The sequence below is a fragment of the Ictalurus furcatus genome, chromosome 21 (assembly GCF_023375685.1).
Source record: "Ictalurus furcatus strain D&B chromosome 21, Billie_1.0, whole genome shotgun sequence".
Classification (NCBI taxonomy): domain Eukaryota; kingdom Metazoa; phylum Chordata; class Actinopteri; order Siluriformes; family Ictaluridae; genus Ictalurus; species Ictalurus furcatus.
This window is the reverse complement of record NC_071275.1, coordinates 20,850,025-20,861,733: the sequence shown is the minus strand read 5'-3', so window position 1 is coordinate 20,861,733 and position 11,709 is coordinate 20,850,025. Positions and strand designations below refer to the sequence as shown.

Below are 11,709 nucleotides of genomic sequence, written 5' to 3'. Positions count from 1 at the left end.
CACTTCAGTGCTCACACTGGGCACAACAGGCTCGCACTTGACCTCTGCTCATCCTCCTGAGTTGGGGGCTCAAAAGCTGACAGACTGAGGGGCTTGTTCATATAAGATGAACAAAAGGTCTTTGGGAGAAATGAAGGGTTAGGCCATAAGAACTCCAGTGTAGGCACTCTCGGCTTACTGATAAGGCGTGCAACTCACCTACTCATCTAGCCGATGCCATGCCTAAGAGGAAAGCTGTTTTCATAGACAGCCACCTCAATTCTGACCTCTCTAGAGGTTCAAATGGAGGCTGACACAGTGCCTCTAATACGAGAGGCAAGTCCCAAGAGGATACTGGGTTTCGTCAAGGAGGTCTCACTCGTTGAGCACCTTTAAGAAAGCGGGTCACAAGGGTGTGGGACCAAATCGTCACGTCATCTACTCTATTATGCATGGCTGAGATGGCAGATATGTATAGCTTGATTGTCGAGGCTGCAAGGTCTCCATGAAGATGGGACTGGAGAAAGCTGAGGATTACCGGTATGAAACAGCGTGTTGGTTCCTGATTTTGTGCTTGGCACCACTCAGAAAAGAGCTTCCATCTGTTAGTGTACAATGCATTGGTGGAAGGTGCATGGGAGTTGTGGATGGTCTGTACAACTGATGGATCACACAGCCTTAATAATGGCTCTGGCCCTTCAGAAGCCAGACCCAAAGTTGCAGCCGGGATGGGTTCGGGTGCCAGATTCGACCCTCCAGCTGTGAGAGGAGATCCCTCCTCAGAGGGAGGCACCAAGGCTCCCTGTACAGTAATCTGTGTAATATTGGGAACCACACCATCCCTGGCCATTTGGAGGCTTGCCCATTGTAGCACCTTGCCCTTGAGGATCCTGTCTAGGGAGGGCAGTATCTACGGTAGTGGAGGGAAAGCATACAGCAGTTGATTTGGCCACGCATGGGCCAGTGCATCTTGGCCCAAGGGGCTTGTTGGTTCACCCAGTGAAAACCAAAGGGGACAGTGTGTTGCTGACAGTGAGGCGAAAAGGCCCACCTCTGCCCTGCCATATCTGTGCCACATAGCTTGCACTACTTCAGGGTGCAGCTTCCATTCACCAGGGTGGGGGTTGTACTGGGATAGGAAATCTGCAGGTGTGTTTTGAGTGCCTGGTAAATGCATTGCCCTCAGGCTCAATAGGTGAGGATGGGCCCACAATAACAGCTGCTGGGCCAGCCTCAAGGATTGTTTGGACCTGGTGCTCCCCAATGGTTTATATGGTAGACCACAGTTGTGTTGTCTGTTCTTATAAGGACATGCCTTCCTACCAGCACTGGAAGGAAATGTTTGATGGCGAGCCACACTGCCTGTAGCTCCAACACATTTATGTGTTGCTCCCGCTGCCATGGACTCCACTGCCCTCTGACTGCCCTGCACTGCCATACAGCTCCCCAGCATGCCAGGGAAGCATCTGTGGGAGTACTTCTCTGCAAGAAGGTCTGGCCCCTAAGGGAACCCGCTGGGTAAAATACGCTCTTCTCCTCCATGGGCGTAGGCACTTTAGGCAACTGGCAGTGACTCTGACCAGCTTGTGCCTGTGTTGAGTGGGATGCAAGCCAAGGTCATTCAGCCAGATCTGGAGAGGGCGTAATGACAGAAGGCCCAAAAGGACCACCAATGAGGCTGCTGTGAGCATACCTAGCAGTCTCAGAAATGCTTTGAGGACCAGAGCCCTGCCTCTTCTGAAGTGACTGATGGGCTGGAGGATGTTGTTGACTCGCCATTGAGAGGGGGTAGCCATCATCAACCGTGAGTCCAACTGGATACCAATAAACAGATTTCGCTGGCATCAGAGAGCTTGTTCCATAATTCACTGTAAGGCCTAGCTTGGTAACATGGGAGACCAGCAATGCTGATTCTCTGAGGGCATCTACCCTTGACTGGGAACAGATCAACCAGTGAGATCCCGACCGGGAGCACACAAAACTGGTAAGCCCTTCCCTTGAATGCGAAACAGAGGAATTGCCTGTGCTGGGGTGCGATTGGAATGTGAAAATATGCGTCTTTCAGGTTGATGGTTGTAAACCAATCGTTCTGCCTGATGCCTTGCAGCATGTCCACTGTACGTAGCACGTGGAACTTGAAAACCTTGAGGTGTGTGCTCAGAGGTCTTAAATCCAGTATGGGGTGAAATCCGCCATCTTTCTTTCAATAATAAAATAAGTGGAATAGAATCTACTGTTCTGTAAAGCAGGGGTTCCCAATCTTTTCCAGGGCAAGGCCCCCCAAGTGGCATTAACATTTGACCGAGGCCCCCTTTTGCAAGATGTCTTTAAAACACATAATATATACAGACTTCTGAATATATCTCACCCCTTTTTTTTTTTTTATTAATAATTACATCTTACATCTTTACATTCCATTACATTAGGAATTGATTGTGTGTGTGTGTGTGTGGTTGTCTGAGAGTGAAAAAGAGAAAACATACTAGTGGGAGGGATGGGCTTGGTGGCTCCGACCAAACTGTTGAGGCCCCCTGGGCGCCCCCACTTTGAAAACCACTGCTGTAAAGCGCTGTCTAATTGCTCAATGGTCTTTGTCTAGCGGGGTGTTCAAAACACAGACTAACAAACTGTTGTCTGGTCTGTGTAACCTGTAGGCTGTTCCAGGGCTTGCTGTGCAGCCGGACCGAACAGTTCCCCAGGAATAACTGGGAGAGAGTGGAGGGCTCTCCTGCAGGGTTCCAAAAGTGTAGACTGGGCCAGCCATATTTGTCGTCGGGCGAGGGTTAATGAAGACATTAGCCTCCCCACCTCCCTGGTTATATAGGCAAATGCCTACAAAGAGGCGTCACTCAGGCTCTGGGCAGAAGAGTCAACCTCTGAAGCCTGCAATGTCTGGGACAGGGCCAGCATAAGGTGTGACATGTGTCATAGCTTCTAACAATGAAATCATCTGTCAATCGGCACTGTGGCCGGGGGCAGCGTGCATCGGGCTGAAGTGTTTCATCAGGTGATAGCACAAGGGCAGCAACAGTTGGCTCTATATTGGGCATGCGGTCAAGGCAATGGTTGGATGCATCCTGCATATTAGCTAGTGCTCTACAGTCTGTCGGTAAGTGAGAGAAATGTCTGGGGACTGCTCAGCACCTCTGCAGCTCCTCGATATATGGAGCTGAAGGTGGGACACAGATCTGCGGACTGAGAGGTCTTCCTGAAAAAAGTGCTCTGAAGAGTCACCTGGACAGGTGCTGCATCTAACGCCAGACATGCCAAGGCCATTTTTACCACAGGCCTAACTGAGGTCTGACTAGTCTCCAAGTCCTTCAGTGTACTGTGGCTCGTCCCCTGCGAATTGGGATGAAATGAATGGGAGCTCTCATGTGCCCCCTCCTCAGCATAACCTCCCCCGATAACTAGGCTGTCTGAGGCCCCGGTGGAGAGTGCATCCTTCTCCTGGGTGTCAAAGGCTGGTGACAGGATTGGAGGCAGCACCATGGGAGGAGACTGTAGTGCAGCTGCAGCAGGACCACTAGCAGGCTGTGCACTGGGTGGTTGCAGATTAAGGAGGAGAGACTTAATCTCTGCAAACTCAGAAGCCAAGGTGTCTACGTTCTGGGCTAGGTGGTCTACCTCACTGTGTTTCACCTTACCAGGGGCCCGGCGCGAATCTCTCTTATGGTGCTTATGAGAGCTGGGAGACTTGGCCTGTGTAGGATGCGGTTGAGTGTCCAACCTGCCCTCTAGCTGGGCCAGTCTGGCTGCCCGTGCTGCAAAGCTCATGGAGCTGCAATTCATGCATGCCATCTCAGTCAATCCCTCTCTTAAGTGGTCAACCCCTAGGCAAGAGGGACATCTCTCATGGCCATCCTCTAGTTCCAGAGGGGCCAGGCAATCAATACATGTCATATTCATGGATACCAGCAGTAATTATAGGTGGTCCTATATATACATACATATATATACACTTTTAGGATGTGCGGTCACAAAGTAGACCGTTATTACGCATAATCGATGTGGTGGCGCTTCTGGTTAGGAGACGTTTACGCAACGTTTAGGGAAGGAGTCTCCAGTGTCGGCGTTTTTAATAGTCAAAGATTTCTGGGTTCTCTGCAAAATGACAAGCTGCGTGTTTGTCAACATACCTTTGGTGAATAAACAACCTCCAATCACAAGGTATGTGAGAAAATGGTCTGAGGAGACCAGTGAGGACTGGTAGACTGTTTTGAGTCTACAGACTGGGAAATGAACAGAGCATGGTTCGCATGGAGAGGACATCGACAGTCTCACTCACTGTCTAACGGACTACATTAATTTCTATGTGGAGAACACCGTGCCTAAGAAGGTTCAGTGTTTTTCCAACAACAAACCCTGGGTGACTCCAGAGCTCAAAGCTTTGTTAAAGGAAAAAAAAAGAGACTGTTTGGATTGGGGGACAAAGATGAGCTGAGGAGGGTTCAAAAACAGCTCAGAGGGGAGATAAGGAAAGGAAAATACAGCTACAGAAAAAAGTTGGAGGAGCGCCTTCAACAGAACAACATGAGGGAGGTCTGGAGGGGACTGAAAACAATTTCAGGTCAGAACAAAGACAATGGGAGGGGCCTTGTATCCGGTGAATATAAGGTGGCAGCCTGTTGCAGCAGCTCTGCTGTTTTTCGGCTAAGTTTAGTATATTTCCCTTGTTTTTTCTGCTTTCTTCGTGTTTTTTTCTAGACTAATCCTCGGCGATGCGTTTGCAGATATGGATACGCAATTGTGGACATTAGCAATATTTATTTTTCTGTTTGTTGGACTGTACTGCTCCACACTAGGAGACCCATTCAGCCACGGTTCTATTGTTTACACTAGGGAGCAGCTGTTAGCACTGAGCAACACCAGGATACTTCCTACAGAAAGACCGGTGATCCCCGAGGAAATTAGCAGAAGCAGAAGGGGAAGCAGTGCTGGACTTAAACGCCGGGAGAGAAAAAACGGTACAAACTGTTCAGTCCGTCCGTTATTATGGGGAATGTGAGATCTCTCTCCAATAAGATGGAAGAGCTAACGGCACTAACTAGGATGCAGAGGGAGTACCAGGAGTGTAGCATCATGTGCTTCATGGAGACGTGGTTGAATGATCTCAGTATGGATTCACTGGTTACAATGGATGGATTTCAACTTGTGAGAGCGGACAGGAACGCAAACGAGAGAGGCAAGAGGAAGGGTGGGGGAATAGCGATGTATGTGAATGAGAGATGGTGTAACCCTGGGCATATCAGAGTTAAAGAGCAGCAGTGCACTAAGGATATTGAGTTGTTAACGGTTAGCATGCGGCCTTATTACCTGCCGAGGGAGCTCTTGCACATCATCACGATAACTGTCTACATCCCCCCCTCGGCAGATGCTACAGCGAAATGTGAGGTACTTCACACTGTTGTGTCACAGCTGCAGACATCGCACCCACAGTCCCCCCTTCTCATCTCCAGGGACTTTAATCATGCTTCCCTTTCCTCAACTCTCCCCAGCTTCACACAGTATGTTAAATGCCACACTAGGGGCAATAAAACATTGGATCTGCTGTATGCAAACACAAAAGATGCATACAGTTCTTCACCCCTTCCCCCGCTTGGCCACTCAGATCACAACCTGGTCCATCTGCTGTCTGTCTACATACCTTTGGTGAATAAACAACCTCCAATCACAGGGTATGTGAGAAAATGGTCTGAGGAGACCAGTGAGGCACTAAGAGACTGTTTTGACTCTACAGACTGGGAAATGCTCTGTAGTTCACATGGAGAGGACACTGACTGTCTCACTCACTATGTAACGGACTACATTAATTTCTGTGTGGAGAACACCGTGCCTAAGAAGAAGATTCAGTGTTTTTCCAACAACAAACCCTGGGTCACTCCAGAGCTCAAAGATCTGTTACAGGAAAAAAAGAGATTGTTCGGATTAGGGGCAAAGAAGAGCTGAGGAGGGTTCAAAAATAGCTCAGAGGAGAGATAAGGAAAGGAAAAGATAGCTACAGAAAAAAGTTGGAGGAGCACCTTCAACAGAACTACATGAGGGAGGTCTGGAAGGGACTGAAAACAATTTCAGGTCAGACAAAAACAGTGGGAGGGGCCTTGTATCCGGCAACTGTGACAGGGCAAATTAATTAAATCTGTTTTTTAATAGATTTGCTTCGGCTCCATCTCCTCCCCCCTCCGACCAGACCTCAGACCTGTCAGTGACTCAACCTTTCTCTCTTGGGCCATTAGGCACCCCCTCCTCCACCCACAGGGCTCCAGGAATATCGGCATCATCCAACTCACACCTCAGAGCTTCTGAGATATCATCATTACACAGCTCACACCTCTCCACTGCTCACCATCCCTCATTCGAGGAGGTTTCACACCCCTCACCACATACCACTAATAAGGGATCACCAATAACTCCCCCCTACAGTCTCTCTCTGACACTCAATCAGGTGAAGAAGTAGCTAAAGAAGATCGAGGCAAGAAAGGCCCCAGGCCCGAATGGAATCAGCCCCAGACTGCTTAAAGACTGTGCAGCAAATCAGCTCAGTGAGGTCATCCTACACATCTTTAATCTGAGCCTAGTGCGAGTTCAAGTACTGTGGAAGATTTCCTGTGTGGTTCCAGTAATCAAAATTGTGTCTTCGAGTCAGCCAAACCACTTCAGACCGGTAGCCTTAACTTCACACCTGATGAAGTCCATGGAGAGGATTGTACTGCGACAGCTGCGGACCCTAGGGAGCTCAGAGCTAGACCCCCTACAGTTTGCTTACCAACCAGGCATGGGGGTTGAGGATGCCATTATTTATCTGATGCACAGATCACTTCTACACTTGGAGAATACTGGGAGCCTTGTGAGGATCTTGTTTTTTTTTTATTTTTCCAGTGCTTTCAACACAATTCAGCCATCACTACATAGGGGGAAGCTTTTGGGAGCTGGAGTTGACCGCCCTGGCTGCATGGATCACCAACTATCTCACTGACAGACCACAGTATGTGAGGCTCCAAGACTGTATGTCTGATGTGGTGGTCAGCAGCACGGGAGCACCGCAGGGTACAGTGCTTGCTCCACTTCTCTTCACCCTGTACACAGCGGACTTCAGGCATAACACTAACAGCTGCCACATGCAGAAGTTCTCTGATGATATGGTCATTGATGGACGAGTATCAGAGGAGAACGAGCAGGAATTCTGGGAGGTCATCGCTGACTTGTCAACTGGTGTGAATTAAACCACCTCTGTCTCAACACTAGCAAGACAAAGGAGATGGCAGTCGACCTCCGTAGGAGGCCGACCCGGTCTACGACTTTTTGAACACCATGACATTGCGTAGTAGTGAGTGTTATCACCATACCAAGCGGTTGTACCATGTTCCTTGTATTGATTCATGGTTTTTGATCTAGTTTCTTGTTATTCATTCTCGATTCTTGCCTTGCCTTGTTTATGCCTGTTTGTTGATCGCCTGACCCACTGCCTGTTATTTCGACCATGCTATTGTCTCACGATTTGCATTTATCTGCTTGCCTCTCTCTAATAAACTCTTATCTGCATTTGCATCTGTCCTAACCTTCATTACGTGGAATATGTGACAGAATACTACGCCTCACCATGGATGCAGCAGGAAGAAGGAGGAGACATCAAGGCAAGTTCATGTCCGAGGTCGATGAGACAACCTCGTAAGCCACGTTCCTGTCCGAGGTCGACGAGGCGACCTCCCAAGCCACGTTCCCGTCCGAGGTCGACGAGGCAACCTCCCAAGCCACGTTCCCGTCCGAGGTTGACGAGGCGACCTCCCATGCCACGTACCTGTCTGAGGTCGAAGAGACAACCTCTCAAGCCAGGTTCCTGTTCGAGGTCGAAGAGACAGGATCCCAAGATACGTTCCTGTCCGAGATCGATGATGTGACCTTCTATGCCAAGTTCCAGACTGAGATCGACGATGTGACCTTCCATGCCAAGTTCCAGTCTGAGATCGACAATGTGACCTTCCATGCCAAGTTCCAGTCTGAGATCGACGATGTGACCTTCCACGCCAAGTTCCAGTCTGAGATCGACGATGTGACCTTCCACGCCAAGTTCCAGTCTGAGATCGATGTCATGACCAACCAAGTTATGCTCACTCCAGAGTTGGTCAACACGACCAACCAAGATCTCCTCACGCCTGAAGCCGACGTCACGACCAACCAGGTTCTGCTCACACCTGAAGCCGACGTCATGAACAACCAAGTTCTGCTCACGCCCAAGTCTGCTGACACGACCAACCCAGTTCTGACCTATCACAGTAAACCAGTGACTACATTTCCCATCCTGCACTGTGACCTACAAACATGGCTGCCATGGACTACACTTCACACACGTTCACCTTCTCCGGAAGTCTAATCACACACACCTGGTGCCAATCTCACACTCACTCACTCCACGCATTAAGAGACTTTTTGAACACCATGACTTTGCGTAGTATTGAGTGTTATCACCATACTAAGCGGTTGTACCTTGTTCCTCGTATTGATTCATGGTTTTTGATATAGTTTCTTGTTACTCGTTCTCGATTCTTGCCTTGCCTTGTTTATGCCTGTTTGTTGATTGCCTGATCCATTGCCTGTTATTTAAACCACGCTATTGTCTCACGGTTTGGATTCATCTGCCTTTTCATTCTCTCTAATAAACTCTTATCTGCATTTGCATCAGTCCTAACCTTCATTACGTGGAATACGTGACACTTACTCAGTGCGATTTGCCCAAATATAAAATGGATATAAATGGTTAAAATAACAGGTTTTTGTGACATAAAAAAAATTAAACCAAGAAAAATCATGTCAGAATTTTTTCCAAAGTGAAAACAATCAGACTCCTTTTTTTTTTAGGGGAAAAAAGGAAAAATCTAAAAACATACAATAACCTGGTTGCATAAGTGTGCACACCCCTAAACTAATACTTTGTTGAAGCACATTTTGATTTTATTACACCATTCAGTCTTTTGGGGTAACAGTCCATCAGTGTGGCACATCTTGACTTGGCGATATTTTCCAACTCTTTCTTACGAAAACATTCTAGATCCGTCAGATTGTGAGGGAATCTCCTGTGCACCGTCTGCTTCAGGTCACCCCACAGATTTTTGTTGGATTCAGGTCTAAGCTCTGGCTCCAAAAACACTGATTTTCTTTTAGATAAGCCATTCCTTTGTATATTTGGATGTGTGCTTTGGGTTACTGTCGTACTGAAAGGTGAAATTCCTTTTCATCATCAGCGTACTAGCAGACACCTGAAGGTTCAGCACTAAAATCGACTGGTATTTGTAGCCATTCATGATTCCCTCCACCTTAAAACGCCCCAGGTCTCACTGAAGAAAAGTAGTACTAAAGCATAACGCTGCTGCCACCACCATGCTTCATCATGGGGACGGTGTTCTTTTGGTGCTTTTTTTTTGTTGCACCAAATAAACCTTTTGGAATTATGGAATTATTATAACTGATGGAATTGGTCTCATCAGACCACAACACATTTTGCCACATGGTTGTGTGTGACTTAGTTGAGCTTGGATGTTTTTGTGAGAAACAACATGAAGACAGTAAACAGTACTTGTCAAATGTTCCTGCAGCTCCTGTAATGTTGCCATTGTTCCATGGTACACTGAATGTTTTGGAATTTTTTTTATGCCCCTCTAACGATTCCTTTCGACACATGAGACCCTGTAAAGACTTTGTCAGCTCTATGCAAACCACTCCTTCAGCAATCAGATGAAACCCAGATGTCAAGAAAAAAGACCAGAAACAGCTGATCTTTATTTGGGGTTAATCAGAATAATTTCATTGATGACCGCTGTATGATAATTACTTTTGAACATGAGACTGAATGTGATTGGCTCATTCTGAACACAGCAACAATTACAAAAGGGTGTGCAAACTTATGCAACTGGGTTATTAAATGTTTTTTTTTATTTTTCCTATTTTTCCCTAAAATGTTTCTGGTTGTTTTTCAGATGGTGTAGTTTCACACTGAGGGTGGGAAAAAGTTCTGACATGATTTATCTTTTTTTACATGATTTTTTTTACATCACAAAAACCTGACATTTTAACACGGGTGTATAGACTTTTTATATCCGCTCTAAGTCAAAAATAAGAAGCAAGTTCTTTCTTTCAGCTTGGATGGTCCTTTTCCTCTTTGGCCCGAAGAACACGACGGATGTTTTATCCAGAAAATATTTTAAATGTCGACTCGTCGGACCACAAAGTAGTAGGCATAGTAAAGCCTTAACATGCATCTGTGGATGCAGCGAAGAATGGTGTCAACTGAAAAGGTTTACCAAAGTATTCCTGAGCCCATGTCAGGATATCCATTACAGACTCATGACGGTATTTAAGACGGTGACATCTGATGGATCGGAGATCACATGCGTTCAGAAGTGGTTTTCCGCCTTGCCCTGTACGCACCGAGATTTGATCGGATTCCTTGAATCTTTTAATTATATTGTGCACTGTAGAAGGTGAAACGCCCAAAATACTACTGATTTATCTTTGTGGAATGTTCTTCTCAAAGTGTTGGATTATTCACTGACGCATCTGTTGGCAGATCGGCGAGTCTCGACCCATCTTTGATCTTGAAGGACCTTTTTTGGAGGCTCCTTATACACTATGATTAGACGATTGCCTCACCTGTTTCACAGCACCTGCTTATTTCAACTTGTCACATAGCAAACATTGTCGTAAACTGCCGCTGTCCCAAATTTTTAGGAAAATGTTGCATGCATCAATTTAAAAATAAATGTTTATCTTCAAAAAACTATGCAGGTGACTAGGTCAAACATCAAATACCTTGTCTTTATATGTTTATTTTTGTTGTTTAAATACAAGTCAAAGTACAAATCATTCCTCTTTGTTTTTATTAGCATTTTCCCATACTGGCACAACTTCTTCAGAACCGGGGTTGTACCATCTTAATCATTTTAAGTACAAATTAAAAATAGTACTTAAAGTAAATAAGCATTTTTACATTATTATATGAGTGAAATGAGCAAGGAGACTTACTTCCAAGATGACTGCAACTGGGAACTCATGTAGCGCAACTAAACGTATTTATACTGCAATCTGAAGTGCATAAATTTGTGAGGCCCACACCAGACCACAAGCTGGTTTCTATATTTGTATTTATTCCTTATAAGAACATTCTGCTTGTAATATTCAGTTTCAGTATTTCATTATATGAATCCAACTAATCACAGCCTTGAAAGCAATTGCCAAAGCATATTATATTTCGTTGGAAAAGAATGTTATGACCAGCCACTGGTAATTAATCTTAGACTAAAATTTGCCTCATTTTAATTTGATACTCTGCTGGCACTAAAGAGCATTAAATATTAGATCCCTAATTCTTGCCATGTATCCAAGTCATGTCTCAGCATCTAAAGAGGTTTGTCAAAATAATAATGATAATAATAATAATAATAATAATAAACACTTCACTTGTTGAAATGGGGGTTAACGCTAAAGGTAACTAGCTTTTTTTTTGTTTTTTAGTTAACAAACATTTATTCACATTTTTGCATTAATGTTTAAATCACAAACCCCAACTAGGAAATCCTGCCACACAATTCCAGGTGATATGGGTCAGAGCTTTCAAACTCTTCACTGCTAGATGAAATGGGATTATCTGTATTTTTAAAAAAACTCAAAATATACCAATGTATATTCTCTATGAAATCAGGAGATATTGAGACAATGTGGATTACTGCATAAATATTT

At 45.6% G+C, this 11,709-nt stretch overlaps 1 pseudogene; it reads right to left on the bottom strand.

Moving 5' to 3' along the window:
* Nucleotides 1-473: 473 nt before the first annotated feature.
* LOC128625268 (uncharacterized) lies at nucleotides 474-1,604 on the bottom strand (annotated as a pseudogene).
* Between the last annotated feature and the right edge of the window lie 10,105 nt (nucleotides 1,605-11,709).